The following is a 22,500-nucleotide window of genomic DNA, read 5'->3' on the forward strand; positions in this document are numbered from 1 at the left end:
GGCCAGTTGAAATGTCGTTTGACACCCGCATTGTCGACATTATTCGTGAAGACCGACGTGTAACAGTTGAACGTATACTGAAAAGAGTTACAGCAGCTGTTGGTATTGTTCGTAACGTTATCAGTAAGAAGCTGAAGTACAGCAAAACAAGTGCAAGGTGGGTCCCGAAAGATTTAACGCAACAACACAAGGAAAAAAGACTGAAAGTATGTACAGACCTGAAAGAATCAAAGGTAAGCTGACCCTTTGCTAAACAAGATTTTAAATTATGATGAAACTTGATTCATCACTCTAAACAAGAATTCAAAAGACTAAACATGGAATGGAAGCACACCAGCTCACCTGTCCGAAATAAATTCAGAACATAAGCATAAGCAGGAAAGTCCTGTTGCCCGTCAAAAATGGTTCAAATTGCTCTGAGCACTATGTGACTTAACTTCTGAGGTCATCAGTCACCTAGAACTTAGAACTAATTAAACCTAACTAACCTAAGGACATCACACACATCTATGCCCGAATCAGGATTCGAACCTGCGACCGTAGCAGTAGCTTGGTACCAGACTGTAGAGTCTAGAGCTGCACGACCACGTTGCCCGTCATTTTGGACGTCCAAGAAGTCGTCTTTTGTCATTACCTGGAAGATCAGCTTACTACTAATGAGACGCGCCGATGAGCAAAGTAAATCTAGCAAAAAGAGAATGAAACGTCGCGTATCTCAAACAAAAGATGTTAGACCATTAGTAGAGAGCACCTCGAGTTCCTACTGCTAATAAGCTGGGTACACTGTTCGTTTGTTACTTATTTTTACAAGCTTCAAACAGTAGCGACTTCAGTTATGGATAGGAACTGTGATTGCTGTGTACAGATGCGACGAGCTGAGTTGGTGACTCTTCACTCACAGCTCCAGGCTGTGTTGGCTTCTGTCACACAGACTTGAGGCTGCTGCCAAGGGGCACCACTGTGAAGGGTCGGACACGGGGATGCGAGGGACGTCGAGCACATCCCACATATCCCACCATTCGGTCCACTGCCGTATCTGCCCCAGTACTGCCTGCACTGAAGTTGACCCCTCACCTGTGCTCTGGTGGGAGATCATTCCAAAGTCTGGTAGGCAGCGAAAGACTTTCTGAGGGGCCAATGTAGGGCCTGTCTCGTTCGTTTGAGGAACAGGTTTCGGGCGTTATCTGTGGCTGACGAAGTCTCTAAGCCAGATGTAGTCGTCCACCCTGTTCCAGAGAAAGCTTCTCGGCCTGCAAGGTCTGGGCTTTTACAGAGGGTGGGTTTGCTGGCAGCTGGGCGCTCCAACTTTAGACGCGTAATGAGGACCCTTAAGAACGTGGCTGCCAAGAGAGGAAGAAAGCCGGTGTACACTCCGTGTACGTACCGGGAGTAGTCATTCCGTAGAAAGAGTGCTGCCGGATGCCATGAAGAAGAGTACAGGGTGCAGCCAACTGCAGGTGGTGGCTCATGTCGGTGCCAATGACCCGTGTCGCTGTGGGTCAGAGGAGATTCTCTCTGTTTCGGGCGGCTAGCAGAAATGGTTAAGACTACCAGACTTGCTTGCGAAATTAAGGCGGAGCACACTATGTGCAGCATCGTCGATAAAACCGACTGCAGTCCTTCGGCGCAGAGCCGGGTAGAGGGTCTGAATCAGAAGCTCAATGTTCTGTGACCCAGTAGGCCGCATATTCCTTGACTTGCGCCACAGGGTGGTAGGTTTCCGGTTTCTCTTAATAGGTCAGGAGTCCACTACACACAGGAAGCGGATGCACGGGTAGCGGGGGCTGTGTGGAAGGGACTGGGCGGTTTCTTAGGTTAGAGGGTCTCAGGAAACCACGGAAAGGGCATCTGTCTGAAAGCTGTAGGTAAGACACAGTAAGGTAGTTGTAGCAACAATCTGATTTCTAGCTGTAAATCGTGGTAGCCGTGTTGGTAAAGAACCAGACCTCCAAGACCCAAAAGAAAGCACTGAAGCTCAAATAGCTATAGGTACAGAAAGCTGGCTAAAGCCGGAAATAGGTTCAGCCGAATTTTTTTCAAAAGACCTAACAGTGTTCAGGTTAAATACAGTTGGTGGTGGAGTACAAATTTAAAATAACGCAAATTCACCAAGATTGGCAAAGTTTTGCAGAAGTTCGAAATATAGCACGTACTTCAATATGAGATGCTTTTAATAATTTTCACAACGAAACTCTGTCTCGGAATGTGGCAGAAAACCTAAAGAGAGATACATAAAGCACACCAGTGGCAAGACGCAGTCTATACCTTCACTGCGCGATAACAACGGTGAAGTCACTTATGACAATGCCACTCAAGCAGAGTTATTAAACACGATTTTCCGAAACTCCTTCACCAAAAATATTCCTGGATTCCAATCAAGAACAACTGCCAAGATAAAAAACATAGAAGTAGACATCCTCGATGTAGCAAAGCAGTTTGAATCACTTGATAATGGCAAGGCCTCCGGTCCAGAATGTATACCAGTGTCTTTCAGAGTATGCTGATACAATAGCTCCATGTTTAGCACTTATATACAGCCGCTCGCTCATAGAAAGATCCATATCACTAACGTCGGTTTGCAGTAGTATTTTGGAACGAATTTTGTGTTCGAACATTATGAATTACCTCGAAGAAAATGGTTTACAGACACATAGTTGGCACGGATTCAGAAAGTATCGTTCTTGTGAAACACAATTAGCTCTTTACATTCATGATGTAATGAGTTTTATGGGCAGGGGATATCAAATGGATTCCATATTTTTAGATTTCTAGAAGGCTTTCGACACCGTTCCTCACAAACGTCTTCTAACCAAACTGCGTGCCTACGGAGTATCGCTTCAGTTGTGCGACTGGATTCCTGATTTCCTGTCAGAACGGCAACAGTATGTACTAATAGACGGGAAGTCATCGAGTAAAACAGAAGTAATATCCGGCATTCGCCAAGGAAGTGTTATAGGCCCTCTTTTGTTCCTGATCTGTATTAACGACTTAGGTCACAATCTGAACAGCCCTCTTAGAATGTTTGCAGATGATTCTGTCATTTACCGTTTTCTAAAGTCATCAGATGAGTTCAAGATGAATTCAAAATGATTTAGATAAGATGTCCGGATGGTACAAAAAGAGGCAATTAAGCCTTAATAAAGAAAAGTGTAGAATTATTCACATGAGTACTAAAAGAAATCCGCTAAATTTCGATTACGCGATAAATCACAAATCTGAAGGCTGTAAATTCAGCTAAATACTTAGGGATTACAGTTACAAATAAAGTAAATTGGAACAATCACATATATACGTAATATTGTGGGTAGAGCAAACCAAAGACTGCGATTCATTGGCAGAACACTGAGAAGGTCCAACAGGTTTACTAAAGAGACTGCTTCCACCACGCTTGCCCGCCCTATTCTGGAGTATTGCTGTGCTGTGGGGGATCCGCATGAGATGGGACTGACAGCTGACATCGAAAAAGTTCAAAGAGGGGCAACTCGTTTTGTAGTATTGCGAAATAGAGGAGATAGTGCCACAGAGATGGTACGTGAATTGGAGTGGCAATCATTAAAACAAAGGCGTTCTTCGTTGCAACGGGATCTTCTCATGAAATTTAAATCACCAGTTTCCTCCTCAGATTGTGAAAACATTCTGTTGGTACCCATCTACATAGGGAGAAATGATCATCACGATAAAATAAATCAGGGCTCGCACAGAAAAAATTAAGTGCCCGTTTTTCCCGCCCGCCGTTCGAGAGTGGAACGCTAGACAGGCAGCTTGAAGGTCGTTCATTGAACCCTCTGCCAGGCACTTCAATGTGAATAGCAGAGTAATCACATAGATGCAGGTGTAGATGAAAGGCGTGATACTGCTACACGACATTCTCGCCGCCCAGCTGACCCAAGGAATTATTGAAATAATGGGTTGAGAGATACTCCCTCATCCTCCCTACAGTGTAGATGTGATGGCTCTGATTTTCATTTTTCTCGTTCACTCGAGGGGGCATTACGTGGAAAAAAGTTTAACAACAACGAAGTGGTCTAAGAATTTTTGCGAATGTGGCTTAAACAAAAAGGCAAAGACTTTGAAACACAGGGTGATTGTAATTTAAGTTAAACCTTCAAACCGCTGTAGGAATAACACTATTGTTCAGAATGATACAAATTGCAACGAAATATTGTCGCAAAAAGGGGAAAAGATATTGCAGAAGAAAAGTACATAGTTACAAAACGTAGCGATAGATTGCGCTGTAAGCATCATAATTTAATAGTGGTTGACAACAAATGACAAATGAATCACACAACAATGCGTGATGTGTACGTACTACTCAGTGTGCATGGGTGTACAGGTGTGATACTGTTAGTTATGTAAGCCCATCTACCATGGCAAGATCTTATCACATCGGATGGGAAAACCGGTTTTCAATTGTCCTGAGGCCAAAAGCTAAATAAAAAGCGTTAATAACATCGCTTTTTAATTGTCCTGAGGCCAAAAACCGCACAAAAAGCATCAATCAACCAGAGTTTTTCGTTCCTAGCCTTCCATTCTTATTGTTGGCCCTAGTTCTTGTTGATGTTTTGATTTACCAGTCTATCAAATGGTTCAAATGGCTCTGAGCACTATGGGACTTAACTGCTGAGGTTATCAGTCCCGTAAAACTTAGAACTACGTAAATCTACCTAATCTAAGGATATCACACACATCCATGCCCGAGGCAGGATTCGAACCTGCGACCGTAGCGGTCGCTCGGTTCCAGGCTGAAGCGCCTAGAAACGCTCGGCCACCCAGGCCGGCACCAGTCTTTCCCTTTTCTGAGTATTTCGAACATCTTGAATATTTCAAGCCCTTTCATATGATTGTTATCTGTAGTACTTAAATTACTTCAACAGCTGGGAGAAGAATTGCATAGATTTTTTGTATCTCACATCAGCAACCAGTGTTATTCTTTCTCGACAACATGTGAACGTGTAGGTAATCTAATGTGCACATTTAACTATAGTAAACAGGGTGTTTGTTTTCTTATTTCACATTAAAGACGCCTGCGAACTGCGCGCCGAGTGTCACTTTCAAAACTGGCTTGTGGCCTAATGTGACCAGGGACGACAGACGTCCACCTCGATTGGGCAAGAAAATCGAAGCGTAGCGTTGTGGAAATTTCCACTAAATTCTGTTCGGAATACAGGTATACAGGTGTGAGTCTAGAATAATAAACTCTTGCGCTTTCGAAGTCCACCCGATTAGGGAAGCATCAGTAAGGCGGGCGACCGTCTCCACACACGTCATCGACCTGGAATCTTATTGAGTGGAACAGAACTGTCTTCAGTGATGAGTCCCGCTTAGAACTGAGCCCCGATGATCAGCGAGGACGTGTCTGAAGTGTTGGGTTACCAACTCGATTGTTGCCCGCCATATGACAGACAGCGAGGAATGACGGTCTCGCGCGCCATTTCATATCATAGCAGGACGCCGATGGTTGTCATCAGTGGCATCCTCACAGAACAGCGGTAGGTCGACGATATTCTCATGCCCCGCTTTGTTGCCATTCATGAAAGCCACCCTGGGCTTATATTTCAGCGAGATAATGCCCTCCCTCACACGGCGAGAGTGTCTCCTGATTGTCTTCGTGCTTGCCAAACCGTACCTTGGCTAGCAAGGTCGCCAGGTCTCTCCCCAATTGGGGCATAGTGCGAAGGACCCTACAACATGGTCGGGATTATGACGCACTAACGGGCCAGTCCCGGGTTCGATTCCCGGCTGGGTCGGACATTTTCTCCGCTCAGAGACTGGTTATTGTATTTCCTAACCATCACCATTTCATCCCCATCGACGCCCAAGTCGCCGAAGTGGCGTCCGATCGAAAGACTTGCACCCGGTGAATGTTCCACCCGACGGGAGGCCCTAGTCAGTGCCAGTTGGACAGAAGCTGACACTGCATCCATTAAAGGAGTACATACAACGACTCTTTCATTCAATGCAAGGCCGACTCATTGCTTGCAAAAGACCAGAGATGGACCAACGCGTTACTGACTTGATCAATTTGTGAAGCTCTTTTTCTCGAACAAATCGTCCAATTTTTCTGAAATTGCAATCATTTGATTGCCTGCACATGTACATCACATCCACTGATTTTCGTCGCATTCTGATAATTTCTTCATGGTGCGTCGTTCTTTTTATCTCAGAGTGTAGTCAAGTAATTCGGCGAAGGTGCACGTGGATTCAAGTTAAACGTAGCGAAGCGTAGATGAGTAATGAATGTTCACAGCAGTACCCTATGTGTCAAGGACGATGACGTAATCACTCGGCTAGAGGCTTGCTTGGAAAGCGACGGTCACATGTTTCCACCCATTAGACATTAGTTTATGCAAACGCGTAACTTTCGCATGCGGTGGTCGACTCAGAAAAAAAAGTGATTATGCAGTCTGAATCGCAGGCGCTTGGAAATGAGGTAAACGTTCTGCAGTAGAGACATAATTTTATGTTAGTTTAAAAACGTCGCTACATTAGATATAAAACTAAGAAGCGAAATACGATGATGCTGAAGCGAGAGGGAATTGTGAATCATAAAGAATCCAGATAAGCGATATTTATCCATTCAGATAGCATGGTGACGACTGAACCGTACTTGCAAAAATACAGCATAAAATTAACAGTGTCGTACTTCCTGTTTTTCGGAGAGTTACCCGTCGATGCAGATTAATGAATAACGAAGTATATGCGTAAACTACTTGTGACGAGTTGGTTGCTATAACGAACTTTTAATGACCTGAATATGATTGCCTTAGCATTATTGTATAAATTTCCAATCAAGACTAATTCATTTTATATTGAAAAAGAAGGTCGTATACTCCGAAAACTTGGCCATGTCACATGTTATAGAACATGTTGCCCTTTTGTTCCTGTAACTCAAAAAATTTTCAAATGCGTGTGTTTTCCTAAGGGACCAAACTGCTTAGGTGATCGGTCCCTAGACTTACAGACTACTTGAACTAACTTATGTTAAGAACAACACATAACCATGCCCGAGGGAGGACTCGAACCTCCGGCGGGAGGGGCCTCCCTGTAACTGATATGTACAATACTGCCTAAGAACGGAAAACATTTTATTCCTCTCTACTCGAAATCCGAGTTTGTGCTCCGTCTCTAATGACCTCGGTGTCGACGCTGCAGAGTGAAAATCTCATTCTGGAAACATCCCCCAGGCTGTGGCTAAACCATGTCTCCGCAATATCCTTTCTTTCAGGTGTGCTAGTTCTGCAAGGTTCGCATGAGAGCTTCTGTAAAGTTTGGAAAGTAGGAGACGATGTAGTGGTAGAAGTAAAGCTGTGAGGACGGGCCGTGAGTCGTGCTTGGGTAGCTCAGATGGTAGAGCACTTGCCCGCGAAAGGTAAAGGTCCCGAGTTCGAATCTCGGTTCGGCACACAGTTTTAATCTTCCAGGAAGTTTCAAATGAATCAGTTGGTTGTATTTCTGTTAAGATCCTCTCTGCCTACTTCTCGTCTCAACCCACTGATATTTGTGTATCGTTCATCAATTTCTTTTGCTTCATTTCCTATGAAGTAAAGTTTCAGAAATTTATATGGTCTTCGTTGTGTAGTGTTAATAATGATCCCATGTTGTAATAGACTTGCCCTTGGACGAAAAAAAAAAAAAAAAAAACACAACACAATCAGTTTTATCTTGGTTAGTTGTGATCGAAGTGACACCGAAAGAAGTCTTTTGGAAGCCGGTGTTGTATGCTTCTATATTTTTAAGGAAGTGTTTTGACTCTGGATTTATACGGTCATGTAATGTAAACATTCCTGCTGAGATTCTTCCAGTGGTGGTGATTGAATTTTTCCATTCATGTAACAGTGTACTTGTCCTGACGTTCCAATCCAGTCCAGCTTCGCGCCACTGTCACGACTCAATGCCCCAAAAATCTGTACATTGCACGATTCTGTCAGCCAAATGAAGACCCTCTATGAGGCCCCTTTCAAACCCGGTCAAACGCTGATAACCCTGTCTCACTCGAGTACGTAGGATATCCGTGTCCTCCACAACGATCACTCAACATATGACGCTGTTCACACCCCTTACCAGGGTTATAGCTCGGTCTAGTTGATAAGAAACTGCAACGGAAATAGTTGCAGAACTTAAATGGGAATCACTGGAAGATAAACGACATAGTTTTGTAAAATCTTGTTGCGCAAATTTGGAGAATCTGTGTTCGAAAATCATTGTACGATCACTAGGCTGGCACCAAAGCCATATCTCGCGTAACGATCATGAGAGAAATGCAAAATATATTAGGGAATGTGCAGAGGTAATTAGACAGTTACTTTTCCCTCGTTCAATACGCAAATGGAATGGGAAAGAAAACAGGCAGTACGTAACCTGCCGTGCCCAGCATCTTGTAATGCTGGAGACATCCTTTGAGCCTATAAAGACTTCAGTAATTGATTCTCGAACTGAAATAGGCTCAGTAAACCGAACTGCGTATACAGGGTGTTCATAAGAGTGCGCAAAAATGTAACAGAACATAGAGAATGCTTCACTGAACAATTTGAGGTGCTGAACCTGGGGTCGAGGAGCCCGCTTAAGGATATATGGAACTTGTCTACTGCTTTGTCAAGCATTTCTGTTTTTCAGTTCATTTACAACTAAGGTTGTAGCCTCTCCCCGATGTTATTCAATCTGTATATTGAGCAAACAGTAAAGGAAACAAAAGAAAAATTTGGAGTAGGTATTAAAATTCAGGGAGAAGAAATAAAAACTTTGAGGTTCGTCGATGACATTGTAATTCTGTCAGAGACAGCAAAGGACTTGGAAGAGCAACTGAATGGAATGGACAGTGTCTTGAAAGGAGGATATAAGATGAACATCAACAAAAGCAAAACGAGGATAATGGAATGTAGTCGAATTAAGTCGGGTGATGCTGAGGGAATTAGATTAGGAAATGAGGCACTTAAAGTAGTAAAGGAGTTTTGCTATTTGGGGAGCAAAATAACTGATGATGGTCGAAGTAGAGAGAATATAAAATGTAGACTGGCAATTGCAAGGAAAGCGTTTCTGAAGAAGAGAAATTTGTTAACATCGAGTATAGATTTAATTGTCAGGGAGTCGCTTCTGAAAGTATTTCTATGGAGTGTAGCCATGTATGGAAGTGAAACATGGACGATAAATGGTCTGGACAAGAAGAGAATAGAAGCTTTCGAAATGTGGTGCTACAGAAGAATGTTGAAGATTAGGCGGGTAGATCACGTAACTAATGAGGAGGTATTGAATAGGATTGGGGAGAAGTTTGTGGCACAACTTGACTAGAAGAAGGGATCGGTTGGTAGTACATGTTTTGAGGCATCAAGGGATCACAAATTTAGCATTGGAGGGCAGCGTGGAGGGTAAAAATCGTAGAGGGAGACCAAGAGATGAATACACTAAGCAGATTCAGAAGGATGTAGGTTGCAGTAGGTACTGGGAGATGAAGGAGCTTGCACAGGATAGATTGGCATGGAGAGCTGCATCAAACCAGTGTCAGGACTGAAGACCACAACAACAACATACAACTAAGATGCTTACAAGTTTACACGTACAGCTCTGTTTATTTACATGTATATTCGTAAAAAACGAGCTTGATTACTAGGAAAACATGCTGTAGGTTTTCTTTATTTTACTTGTCCATAAGGTGTCTATGTTGTATCGTATTTCCATTGTCATTCATTACTCAGTGCTGTTCAGAGACGTAAAGTACAATACGATGGAGCAGTATCGGTGTAGTTTAACAGAACTCACTGACGTGCAGCTTGTATATGGGGAAGTACGTTGCAATGCTCTCGCTGCTAAAGGGCTGAACAGGGAACGATTTCCTAACAGAATCCATCCGTCACGACGAGTGTTTATTTCTCTCGATCGACGAATGCGGGAGACCGGTTCATTGGAAAGAAGAAACGAGGGACCAGGCAACATAAGGATCACACCAGGGATATTTATCAGGGCGCGTTAGAATCTTGTTTAACGATGTGATGCTTGCGTTGCGGTTGATGGCCGTCAGTTACAGCACATTTTGTAAGATACAGTACACATCGTATGTTCATTGTGTCAGTGATGCTATCTGCTGTTAACTGTAACTAATGAAGATAAAAAAGTACACAGTAATGTGATTTTGTTCCTATTATCTGCTTAAGCCTCTCCAACCCAAGTACCCTACCTCAAATTGTACAGTGGAGAGTCCTCTATGTTCTGTTAAATTTATGCACGCTCTTACGTAAACACTCCGTACGCACCCAAGTAGCGGTCGGCTTGTGGCTCTATCCGACAGCTGCCGGCGAGTCTTAAGGAACTTGTACTGCAAAAGATTCCGGCTTGCTGACCAAGCTTTGGTTCGAAAATCGCCCAACGAAATCCTTACGGTCTCTGAAAATTTCTCAAGAAGCTACACAGAATCATGTCTTAAAACACGACGTAATGCCCACATAACAAAAAGCATCAAGAATGCAAATACTGGAGGTGAATCTCGCACTGTTTGATTCAGCCCTCATATCTGTGTTAACAACAAACGTGCCAGGATTGAAAGACGTTGAAAAGACGTAACCACAGATGACAGATGAGATTCTGGAAGTACTAAAGAAAAGACCAAAAGGAAAGAAGGAACCACAAACTGAAGAGGAACAGTTTTCATCCCGAAGGCCGTTACTTTGAAAACTGTAAAAGTCTCTGATAGGACAATCGAAAATATGGGAAAACCAGAGAAGAATGAATGGAATGCGGTTGTCATGAAATGTACGCTATCTGATCAAAGAATCCGGACAACCCTCCGGAAAACTGGCATTAATGCTAGTGTCACGAGAGGTGGACCTGCCAGTACGAAGGACAGGAGGGGCAGGGGGTGTTGGCTTAATGCGTTTGACAATAGAGAATCAGTAACAGCAGAATGGGACCGTCTGGACAGCTCAGTGGCTTAGAACGAGGCCTCCTCAGGGACAATCCAACCTTTCTAAAACTGCGCAAGTCGATTCTCGGTAATGTCATTATGAAGTGGAAAAGCGAGCGAACAGCAACAGCTCGTCCAGAACCAGTCAGACCTCATGCACTGATGGACACGGACCGTCGATTATTGCGGAGGGTGCCTGTAAGAAACCGTATGAAATCAGCCAAAGGAATTACTCGTGACTTCCACAGTGCTACCAGCAGTCCAGCTAGTACAATAATTGTGTGTACTGCAACTAGGCAAAATAACGGGAATTTGTGATCAATAGTAGATTACGATCATAAGTCCGTTTAACGAAATTTGCGATTCTGTTCTTTCGTCAGCTTCGGTTTACCTAAATCTGGAAGTCTGCAGTGCAAGACGCGAGCGTATGGGGTCGGTGTACTATATAGAAGTATTTATTTAAATTCCACATTTTTTCAAGTTTTCTTAAATACTTTGGAACATTATTTTTATTTTTTATTTTAAAAAATGTTAATCATTATATATTATAAAAGTAAGTGTGCCGCTAAAACTCAGAAAAGAGTCCCGGTACGATCAACGGAGTTACATGGTGTGTTAGCTCTCTGTCCCCCATCCATGAAGAAGGATCCAGTTTTTACCTGAAGGGCGTGCTTTTGAAGATAGAAGCCTGGGAAATTTCAGCCTCTAGAAAGCTCTAGATCATTCTAGAACATTCTAAAGTATTCGAGAACACTCCAGAATATTGTAGAGTATTCGAAAGCATTCCAGAACATCCACGAATGTTCTACAATGGACCGGCCACGATGGTCGATCCGTTCTAGGCGCTTCAGTCCGGAACAGCACGACTGCTACGGTCGAAAGTTCGAATCCTGTCTCGGGCATGGATGTGTGTGGTGTCCTTCGGTTAGTTAGGTTTAAGTAGTTCTAAGTTCTAGGGGACTAATGACTTCAGATGTTAAGTCCGATAGTGCTCAGAGCCATTTGAACCATTCTACAATGATTCGGGATGTTCTGGAATGTCCGGGAGTAATCTGAAACATTCGGCAGGATTCCAGTATGTTCGGGAACATCCTCGAACATCCCAGATCATTGTGCAATATTCCAGAACACTCTCGAACGTTCTGGAACTTTGTGGACCATTATAAGCTTTTCTGGTCTGCTTTGGAATTCGTCACTGCGGGAGGGGGGGGGGGGTGGTTACATATTGGTAATGGTATACAAAGAAAGACCCGTCGTGGGTTCGGACGTCAGTAAAAAGTAGTGCAGTGAGTGCATAAAAACAAACAGTGAAGTGTGAGTAGCAAAAGTGATACAGTGACTGAATACAAATCGAAAATAAAGTGTGTAACGTGTACTAAGTGTAGTTAGTAAAAAGTTGACTTGATTTATGTTTTGGACGATGCCCGAACGTGTCGTGTACCATATACTTCCACATCTATTCCTACCGTCCGAGAACGAGTAATGGACTTCCTTCAACATTCTGTGACATTCCGTACCATTTGCTCGAAGACCAGCAGCATCCGGTTTGAAGCAAATACCGTCGTATGCGTAGGCTGTCGTAAGCACCACAACTCAAACGGCTGCGTTCGGAATGGTGCCGTGAATGAGAAGCATGGACTGCTTATGAATGACGTCGCATTGTGCCCAGTGTTGAATCGATGTTCTGTGCTACTCCATATTACCATCGTTGGCGATAGGGTGGCAATTTGGGAAGAGGTCGCATTCCTCCAGTGCTTCCAGTGTTCGGAGAGACACAGCTGTGTTACGATAGGCGCTAGGGAACTATCAGGTATGTCTTCAGATCACTGCTTGTAGTGACTCTGCCGGCACAAATGTACGTCACGGACACCATACATCCCCTTGTGCAATATCCTATGTGACAGTATCGTGGTACCACATCTCAACAGGACATTGCTAGTCCACATATGGCACTTGTCTGTATGAATTGTCTGTGTGATGTCTGTCCCCGAATAGAACATGTGTGGAATCAGGTAAGACGCTAACACCGTCTCAGTGGCAGTATCAAGGATATCAACGACCAGTTACAAAATGTTCGCTAGCTTGCCTGAGGTTTGCATAACACCTTTCCCAACAGATTCAGTGCAAGCCAGAGGGGTCCACTTAGTTATTGGACTTGTACTGTTAAGTTCTTTATAAATTTGATTGGCTTGTGATCACTGCAATAACATGACATAAGCTCTCAGTCCATGTAATTTTATGTCATTTCCTCTTGCCCTTCTGGGTGGTTCACCTTTTGTTGTTGTTGTTGTTGTTGTGGTCTTCAGTCCTAGTACCTGTTTGATGCATCTCTCCATGCTACTCTATCCTGCGCATCTCGCAGTGCCTACTTCAACCTACATCCTTCTGAATCTGTTTAGTGTATTCATCTCTTGGTCTCCCTCTACGATTTTTACCCTCCACGCTGCTCTCCAATACTAAATTGGTGATCCCTTGGTGCCTCAGAATATGCTCTACCAACCGACCCCTTCTTCTATTCAAGTTGTGCCACAAATTTCTCTTCTCTCCAATTCTATTCATTACCACCTCATTAGTTATGTGATCCACCCATCTAATCTTCAGCATTCTTCTGTAGCACCACATTTCGAAAGCTTCTATTCTCTTCTTGTCCCAACTATTTATCGTCCACGTTTCACTTCCATACATGGCTACACTCCATACAAATACTTTCAGAAACGACTTCCTGACACTTAAATCTACACTCGGTGTTAACAAATTTCTCTTCTTCAGAAACGCTTTCCTTGCCATTGCCAGTCTACATTTTATATCCTCTCTACTTCGACCACCATCAGTTATTTTGCTCCCCAAATAGCAAAACTCTTTTACTACTTTAAATGTCTCATTTCCTAATCTAGTTCCCTCAGCATCACCCGACTTAATTCGACCACATTCCATTGTCCTCGTTTTGTTTGTTAGGCAGTGTATTTCAAGCACCTTAATATATGCAACCCAGCTTGTTTGTTGCATGTCCCAGGTCGAGGATAAGTGACGTAAGTTGGGTTGCTTATCATAAGACGCCTGAAATATTTTCTGAGCCAGCTTTATTTGGCACACCTCGCATTACTCCTGAATGCTTTACACGATGCGATGTGCAATTGTCGCAGCTTTCCATAGACACTTTCAATTCCCACAGGCGAAACAGTACTTAATCTATCTCAGACATCCACTGACTGGAACACGTACGCAGCTAAAAAGCCTTCCCTTTCAGCAGGGCCTGCACGCTCGTCGAGTGCTCGGAGTTCGCTCGCTGCCAGCAGGAGACGATGGCTCGCATGTCTCGGAAGGCTGCGTGCGCCCAGCAAAAAGCTCGGTCACGTTGTCGTCCGCCGGCCGTGACACGGGGCGCACACGGTGCGTGAGTGCGTGCCACGCAGCCGAGCGCGGGCAGTCGAGTGGAGCCGCAGTCGTGGCGTGGGACAGTCCGGCGAGCCGGCGCGACACAAAAGGACGCGCTGCGCAGTCGGACGCAGACAACAATTGTATTTTAAAGCGGCCGCAAAAAAGGCCGAGCAGGCCTGCAGAGCGGCCGGGCCCCGTATATACATTTCATTCATGCATTCAGCGCGCCGGCCCCGATCACAAAACGACCAGTGCGCCCTGCTGCACTGTGGCGGGCGTTCCGCAGGCAGCGCCGATTCAGGGACCAGCCGCGCCAACTGATGAATGGTACACCGGTCGTTCGTCGGTGATAGATACCAGGCAAATAGGGTGCGTTCCGTGTTTGGGAACGAGTATGTTCTGCTACTCGTGAGGGTGCATTATGGAACACACCAACTACTATCTGTAACTAGCGGCCGACGTTGGGCTACCTGTCAGGCTTAATGGCCTTTACGTCGAATGTAGACTTGTTCGACGTGATCGTAAATAAAGTCACTTACAGATACGGTCGGATTTGGATGCTGAGAACTCGGGCAGCACTGTGGTTAGGGAAACTTTTGACTTACCGCCGTGATACATCTCTGTCACATCACGATAACGTGTTCTACCCCAGTTTCGACCGGTTGGGATATCTATCCACCTTCGTGGTCAAACCGAGTTCTGAGAAGCGGACGCCACTCTGGTAGTTCCAGTTAAATGAGGGGTTCTGTATTACGACAAATTCCTATGTATATATCTACACTACTAGCCATTAAAATTGCTACACCAAGAAGAAATGCAGATGATAAACGGGTATTCATTGGACAAATACGTTATACTAGAACTGACATGTGATTACATTTTCACGCAATTTGGGTGCATAGATCCTGAGAAATCGGTACCCAGAACAACCACCTCTGGCCGTAATAACGGCCTTGATACGCCTGGGCATTGAGTCAAACAGAGCTTGGATGTCGTGTACAGGTACAGCTGCCCATGCAGATTCAACACGACACCACAGTCCATCAAGAGTAGTGACGGGAGTGTTGTGACGAGCAAGTTGCTCGGCCACCAATGACCAGATGTTTCAGCTGGTGAGAGATCTGGAGAATGTGCTGGCCAGGACAGTAGTCGAAAATTATCAGTATCCAGAAAGGCCCGTACAGGACATGCAACATGCGGTCTTGCATTATCCTGCTGAAATATAGGGTTTCGCAGGGATCGAATGAAGGGTAGAGCCACGGGTCGTAACTCATCTGAAATGTAACGTCCACTGTTCAGAGTGCCGTCAACGCGAACAAGAGGTGACCGAGACGTGTAACCAATGGTACCCCATACCATCACGCCGGGTGATACGCCAGTATGTGCGTTCATCGCGATGTCGCCAGACACGGGTGCGACCATCATGATGCTGTATGAAACGTCCCCTTTGAAGAATTATACACGACTGTGCTTAAACTGTCACACAATATTTTTAGCGCAACGCAATCTGACTTTGAACAATCCCTACAAAAGAATGGCCCTGACTAACAATAACCTATACCTTTCACAAATCACTTACCTCACCAAAAATCTTCGTTACTCGAACTACTGCAATACAGCGAGCGCCACTACTGCCAGCTAAATAAAAGATTCAAACTACGGAAGGCACTAACTACTGATAGGCATAGTTAGCAAATGAAAGATTTCGATAGAGAACAAATGATGTATTTACCTTAATAGTCATAATATATATAGCAGTTCATGACATCCAGTCTCACAAATTTCAAAACTCTGCCATCTCTCTCCCCACATCCACCACTGCTGGCGGCTCACCTCCAACCGCGCAACGCTACGCGCTGTTCACATCCAGCTGCCCAACACTACAATGGCAGACAACAATGCAAACTAGCCACAGACTGCACACAGCACAGCCAGTGATTTACATACAGAGCGCTACGTGGCGTTACCTATACAAAAACCTAAACAGTCTATTTACATAGCACCTAAACAGCCTACTTACAGCTGTAAACAGAACCTGGATTCATCAGAAAAAAAATGACGTTTTACCATTCGTACACCCAGGTTCGTCGTTGAGTACACCATGGCAGGCGCTCCTATCTGTGATGCAGCGGCCGGCCGGAGTGGCCGAGCGGTTCTAGGCGCTACAGACTGGAACCGCACGACCGCTACGTTCGCAGGTTCGAATCCTGCCTCGGTCATGGATGTGTGTGGTGTCGTTAGGTTAGTTAGATTTAAGTAGTTCTAAGTTCTAGGGGACTGAAACCTCAGTACTTAAGTCACATAGTGCTCAGAGCCATTTTTTTTCTTTTTTTTTGGTGATGCAGCGTCAAGGGTAACCGCAGCCATGGTCTCCGAGCTGATAGTCCATGCTGCTGCAAACGTCGTCGAACTGTTCGTGCTGATGGTTGTTCTCTTGCGAGCTGCCCCATCTGTTGATTCAGGGATCTGCACGATCCGTTACAGCCATGAGGATAAGATGAGTGTCATCTCGACTGCTAGAGATACGAGGCCGTTGGGTTCCAGCACGGCGTTCCGTATTACCCTCCTGAACCCACCGATTCCATATTCTGCTAACAGTCATTGGATCTCGACCAACGCGAGCAGCACTGTCGCGATACCATAAACTGCAATCGTGATAGGCTACAATCCGACCTTTATCAAAGTCGGAAACGTGGTGGTACGCACTTCTCCTCCTTACACGACGCATCACAACAACAACGTTTCACCAGGGATCGCCGGTCAACTGCTGTTTGTGTATGAGAAATCGGTTGGAAACTTTCCTCTTGTCAGCACGTTGTAGGTGTCGCCACCGGCGCCAACCTTGTGTGGATACTCTGGATAACTAATCATTTGCATATCACAGCATCTTCTTCCTGTCGGTTAAATTTCGCGTCTGTAGCACGTCATCTTCGTGGTGTAGCAATTTTAATGGCCAGTAGTGTACATCTACATCTGCATGGCTACTCTGCATTTCACGCTTAAGTGCCTGGCAGAGGGTTCATCGAACCATTTTCATACTACTTCTCTACCATTCCACTCTCTAATGGCGCGTGGGAAAAAGGAACACCTAAATATTTCCGTTCGTGCTCTGATTTCTCTCATTTTATTTTGATGATCATTTCTCCCTACGTAGGTGGGTGTCAACAAAATATTTACGCATTCGGAAGAGAAAGTTGATGATTCAAATTTCGTAAATATATCTCGCCGCAAAGAGAACCGCCTTTGTTTCAGTGACTGCCACCCCAACTCGCGTATCATGTCAGTGACACTCTCACCCCTATTGCGCGATAACACGAAACGAGCTGCCCTTCTTTGCGCTTATTCGATGTGCTCCGTCAATCCTACCTGGTAAGGATCCCATACCGCGCAGCAATATTCCAGCAGAGGACGGACAAGTGTAATGTAGGCTGTCTCTTTAGTGGGTTTGTCGCATCTTATAAGTCTTCTGCCAACAAAGCGCAGTCTTTGTTTCTCCTTCCCCACAATATTATCTATGTGATCTTTCCAATTTAAGTTGCTCGTAATCGTAATTCCTTGGTACTTAGTCGAATTGACAGCCCTTAGATTTGTGAGATTTATCGTATACCCAAAATTTATCGGATTTCTTTTAGTACCCATGTGGATGACCTCGCAATTTTCTTTCTGTACGGTGCGAAAAGTGGCAATTAGCACTAAAGAAAGAAAAATCTTGGACCAAAAGCGCTGAAATGGCTGTGCAAACTATTCACGAGACTAATGGAAACCTCTGAAATACCCAGAGAATGGAAAACAGCCAAAATCATTGCCATACTTGAACCAGGCAAGAGTGGAACTGACGCAGGGAACTTCAGGCCAATCTCATTACTGTGCATAACCTACAAATTGTTTGAAAGGATACTGTTGGAAAGACTTAAACCAGTACTAGAGGACCAACTATTAGTGGAGCAGGCAGGCTTTAGACAAGGAAGAAGCTGCTGCGACCAGGTGCTGGTACTTACCACACACATTGAACGAGGCTTTCAGGAAAAGAAGAAAACAGGGATAGTTCTCACTGACCTGACATCAGCGTACGATACTGTATGGCTAAATGGTCTCATGTTAAAACTGGTAAAGATAGTCAAGTGCAAAACAGCGTTGAAGCTCATGAACAATATGCTGAGCGAAAGGAAGTTCAGGGTCAAATTAAATGGTGAAGCCAGCAAGAGCCATACCCTAAAAAACGGTCTTCCGCAAGGATCAGTCTTAGCTCCCTGGCTCTTCAACATCTATATAGCAGATTTGCCTGATCTGCACTCACGTAAATTTGCCTACGCAGATGATTTAGCTATTACAGCGCAAAGTAACTCGTTTGGAAACCTGTAATCAACACTAAATGAAGATCTAGCTACACTGAAAAAATACTATGACACATGGCTTCTAAAAATCAATGTGACAAAAACAGTAAGCACAGGCTGCATCTAAACAACAAGGAAGCGAGAAGGGAACTGCGCCTGTTTATAAAGGGTAAAGCTGTCAGCCACGAGAAATTCGCAAAATATCTCTGTATTAAGCTAGATCGCAGCATGACTTTCAGACAACACCTAACTGGTACTGCCCAAACGGTAAAGACGAGAAATAACCTGCTCAATAGACTGGAAGGCACCACTAGGGGTTGTGATGCTGCCACTCTACGAACTGCTGCACTGGTGTACAGCGCTGAAGAATACTGTGCCCCAGTCTGGAGCAGAAGCCCGCGCGCCAAAAAAGTGGATGTACAACTAAATGCCACTCTGAAAACCGTCGCCGGCACTCTCAGGCCAACCCCCGTTGAGTGGCTTCCGGTGCTGGCAAACATCGCTCCTGCTGCCATACCTAGAGAGAAAGCAACCCAGGACATAGTAGAAAAAATTGAAGCAAACCCAAGGCTACCCATACATGCCGGGATGGGAGGACCCACGAGACTCGAGTCCAGGAAACCTATCGTCTGGAGCAGAACATTGGGCACAGAGGGTCTCGATGCTGAATGGAAGAATGCATGGCAGGGTCTGAGAAGAGGCGTCGTGGTAAACCATCACCTAATCCACGACCCAACCAAAAGAGTTGAAGGCTTCCATCTCAACAGAAAACACTGGTCGGCTCTAAACAAGTTTCGCACGGGAGTTGGACGATGCAGACAGCAAACAACCAATTGGGGCTATACAGACGATTCGTGTTGTTGACTGTGGCGAGGTACGAACAATGGACCATCTTCTGGTTTGTAACATTCATGGTTTCAGAGACGGCTCTCTGATGTCGCTCCACAGGTTAACGGACAATGCCAGAAAACGGCTCCATAATCTTAATGTTACTGTGTAATTAATTGTCTTCAGTTTATGTGATTTTTGTTCCATTTAATGTAATAATGTAGTTTCCCTGACATAAATGTAATGTGATATCTGATATAATTTGTTTCCACATTGTAAGTTCTAAACGTTTATTGTCATTTATATTAATCTTATCTGTTCCTTGAAAAATGTATCTGGCAAATCGAACGAGAAATAAAACCTGCCACGAATTTAGAATCACCATAGTTATAAAACTGAAGACTTAATTTATGTCCAAGATGAGGCAGAGAAATGGAGTATGTCGCATAAATCTTCGTTCGTCTAGAGGAAGGTGCCGGAACAGGTTTTCCATAGATGGACATGTTTCATCATACCTATTTTGGAAGTCCTCTGCTGACTGTGGTATGGAGAGATTCGCTGTTAACAATCGCAGATGGATAGTGCTCCTAAGTCACACACAGAATACGCAATTGTATGCGCAGGTTATATCACACAACTGATTCACCCTGAGAGAGCAACGTAAAAAAGTGGTTAGATGCGCGATAAAGGACCTGTAATAGTATTTCCCTCTCACTTGAATGCATCATTAGTCTGAAATTAAATTATACCTCGCTACTACCCCATCTCAGCCGATCACTCCATCCACTTTCTGTCATCCTTTTGCACATATCCAAGTCAATTTAGAGGTAGATGGTTATCTTTTTCTGGAAAGCGTCAAAGACAGCAGTCACCTTGCGTATATCACTATTACCTCAGTAGAATGTTGTTAAAAAACCGTACAGCAACTGTTCTGTGAGGTATTTGTAGGCTGACACCACAAGATTGTGACTGGTGGAGAGTACAGGGAAGTGCTTTTACCTTATATTATATCGCTCAGGCTCCGCCATCGCTCCCCACGACCGGCCCAGCCAACTTCATACACACGACTGCTAGCAACTACTTACTCCTACAGCTACAGACACTGCTCTTACTGCATACAACACTGCTCTCTGGTCTGAGATTCTCTTATAGCTTACATATCGCAGGCAGCGCGTAACCGGCATGGCTAAAAGACTAAGGAATACGCAGTCTCAAAAATGCAATAAATATCGTGAGGCGAGATGTGCTGCGGCTCGAGAACATCAGACGATAATCCGCCCTTTGGAAATTCCTTCCAAAAGTGAGGTGCGACGTAAGTCTGATCAAGAACATCATGCATTATCACACTTCTCAGAACTCTTCACTCACAGGGGCTTAACGTATTATCTCCACAATAACGCCATAGAAGATTAAATTTAGACGGCAAGCGACACAGGCGAGCGAGTTTTTATACCCGAAATTCCCACTGAGGCCTGATACTACATATCGTGTTCGTGGATCTTAGTGTCACTTCTTTTTCGCGAGGCAAGCTCTAAGTGTCTTTTTACAGCTACTTTACAAAGAGACCGACACGGGGTTGACCGTCATTAATGAGCATGTTGTGTGAGTTCATGTACCCAGGCGGGCCGGACCAGGCCCCATCCGAAGAAATGAGAAACAGAGGAGCCAATAGTCCTGATTCCACTTCACCCAGAAACCACCAGCAGAAATCAACAGGCAGAAAACTCCTCTGGGCCCTTTAACTCAGTACTTTTATGGGGATACAGATTCAGGTCCTTTTGGTAATGTTTCGACGCGATGATCTCTTTATTTCCACTGGCGCAAATAAATGGCGTTGATTAAATGAAACAACAAGTTTACTGTTACCAGTCACCGTTTTATTTTTTCCACGACGGATTTCGAAGACTTAAACCTCCATCATCGGGTGGATTTACATTAGTTAGTATTATATATGTGTGTATGTTGTGTTACGGCTTTGGAGGAACTTGTGGCACTGCCTAGTGGAGAAACAAGACGCTATTTCAGAATATGGTTTTGGATAACTTTTGACAAAAAATTAAACTGATATCTAATGGTAAACTTTAATAAGTAAACTAGAGTACCTCCAGTGGTCACAGGTTTCTTTTTCTGTCGTAACACTTCACATGTATACTGCCACATTTGTAAACAAATATGGCGTCTGGAATCAGCTGGGTGCAAGGTTCATACAGCAGAAGAGAAGACATAATCGCAAAGTGCAAAGAAAATACATTGTAACTTTCAAAATTGGATTTATATACCACCTGAAGTACACACACATATATTTGACACCTCAAAACAAACACCTGCAAATGGTTTAAACGATTATTCTGTAATAATGTTGTTACGATGTATTTTCTTTGCACTTTGCGATTATGTCTTCTCTTCTGCTGTATGAACCTTGCACCCAGCCGATTCCAGACGCCATATTTGTTTACAAATGTGGCAGTATACATGTGAAGTGTTACGACAGAAAAAGGAACCTGTGACCACTGGAGGTACTCTAGTTCACTTATTAAAGTTTACCATTAGATATCAGTTTAATTTTTTGTCAAAAGTTATCCAAAACCATATTCTGAAATAGTGTCTTGTTTCTTCACTAGGCAGTGCCACAAGTTCTTCCAAAGCCGTAACACAACATACACACATATGTAATACTAACTAATGTAAATCCACCTGATGATGGAGGTTTAAACCTTCGAAACGCGTCGTGGAAAAAATTAAACGGTGACTGGTAACAGTAAACTTGTTGTTTCATTTAATGTCAGTAACAGTCACGGTAAAGCCTAACCTAAAAATGTTCGCATTTAAAAAAATGGCGTTGAGGTTTGTTCCAGGCTTTCATCCAGCAGTGTCTTCTGGTGATCGAATTATTTTCGGATACTTATGGATTTTATTCGCTACCGAGTCCGTTTCACGTCATTTTGTTACTAAGTTTTCCATTTCAGATTTCGATGTATGGGTTTTACAAACATTTCCAGTCTTAAACTCCCGCACAAACACTTCCGCACTCGTTCTGCACGTACTGTACTTCGCACAACACTCGGCAAT

This window comes from Schistocerca serialis, chromosome 6 (genome assembly GCF_023864345.2).
Source record: "Schistocerca serialis cubense isolate TAMUIC-IGC-003099 chromosome 6, iqSchSeri2.2, whole genome shotgun sequence".
In the NCBI taxonomy this organism is placed as follows: domain Eukaryota; kingdom Metazoa; phylum Arthropoda; class Insecta; order Orthoptera; family Acrididae; genus Schistocerca; species Schistocerca serialis.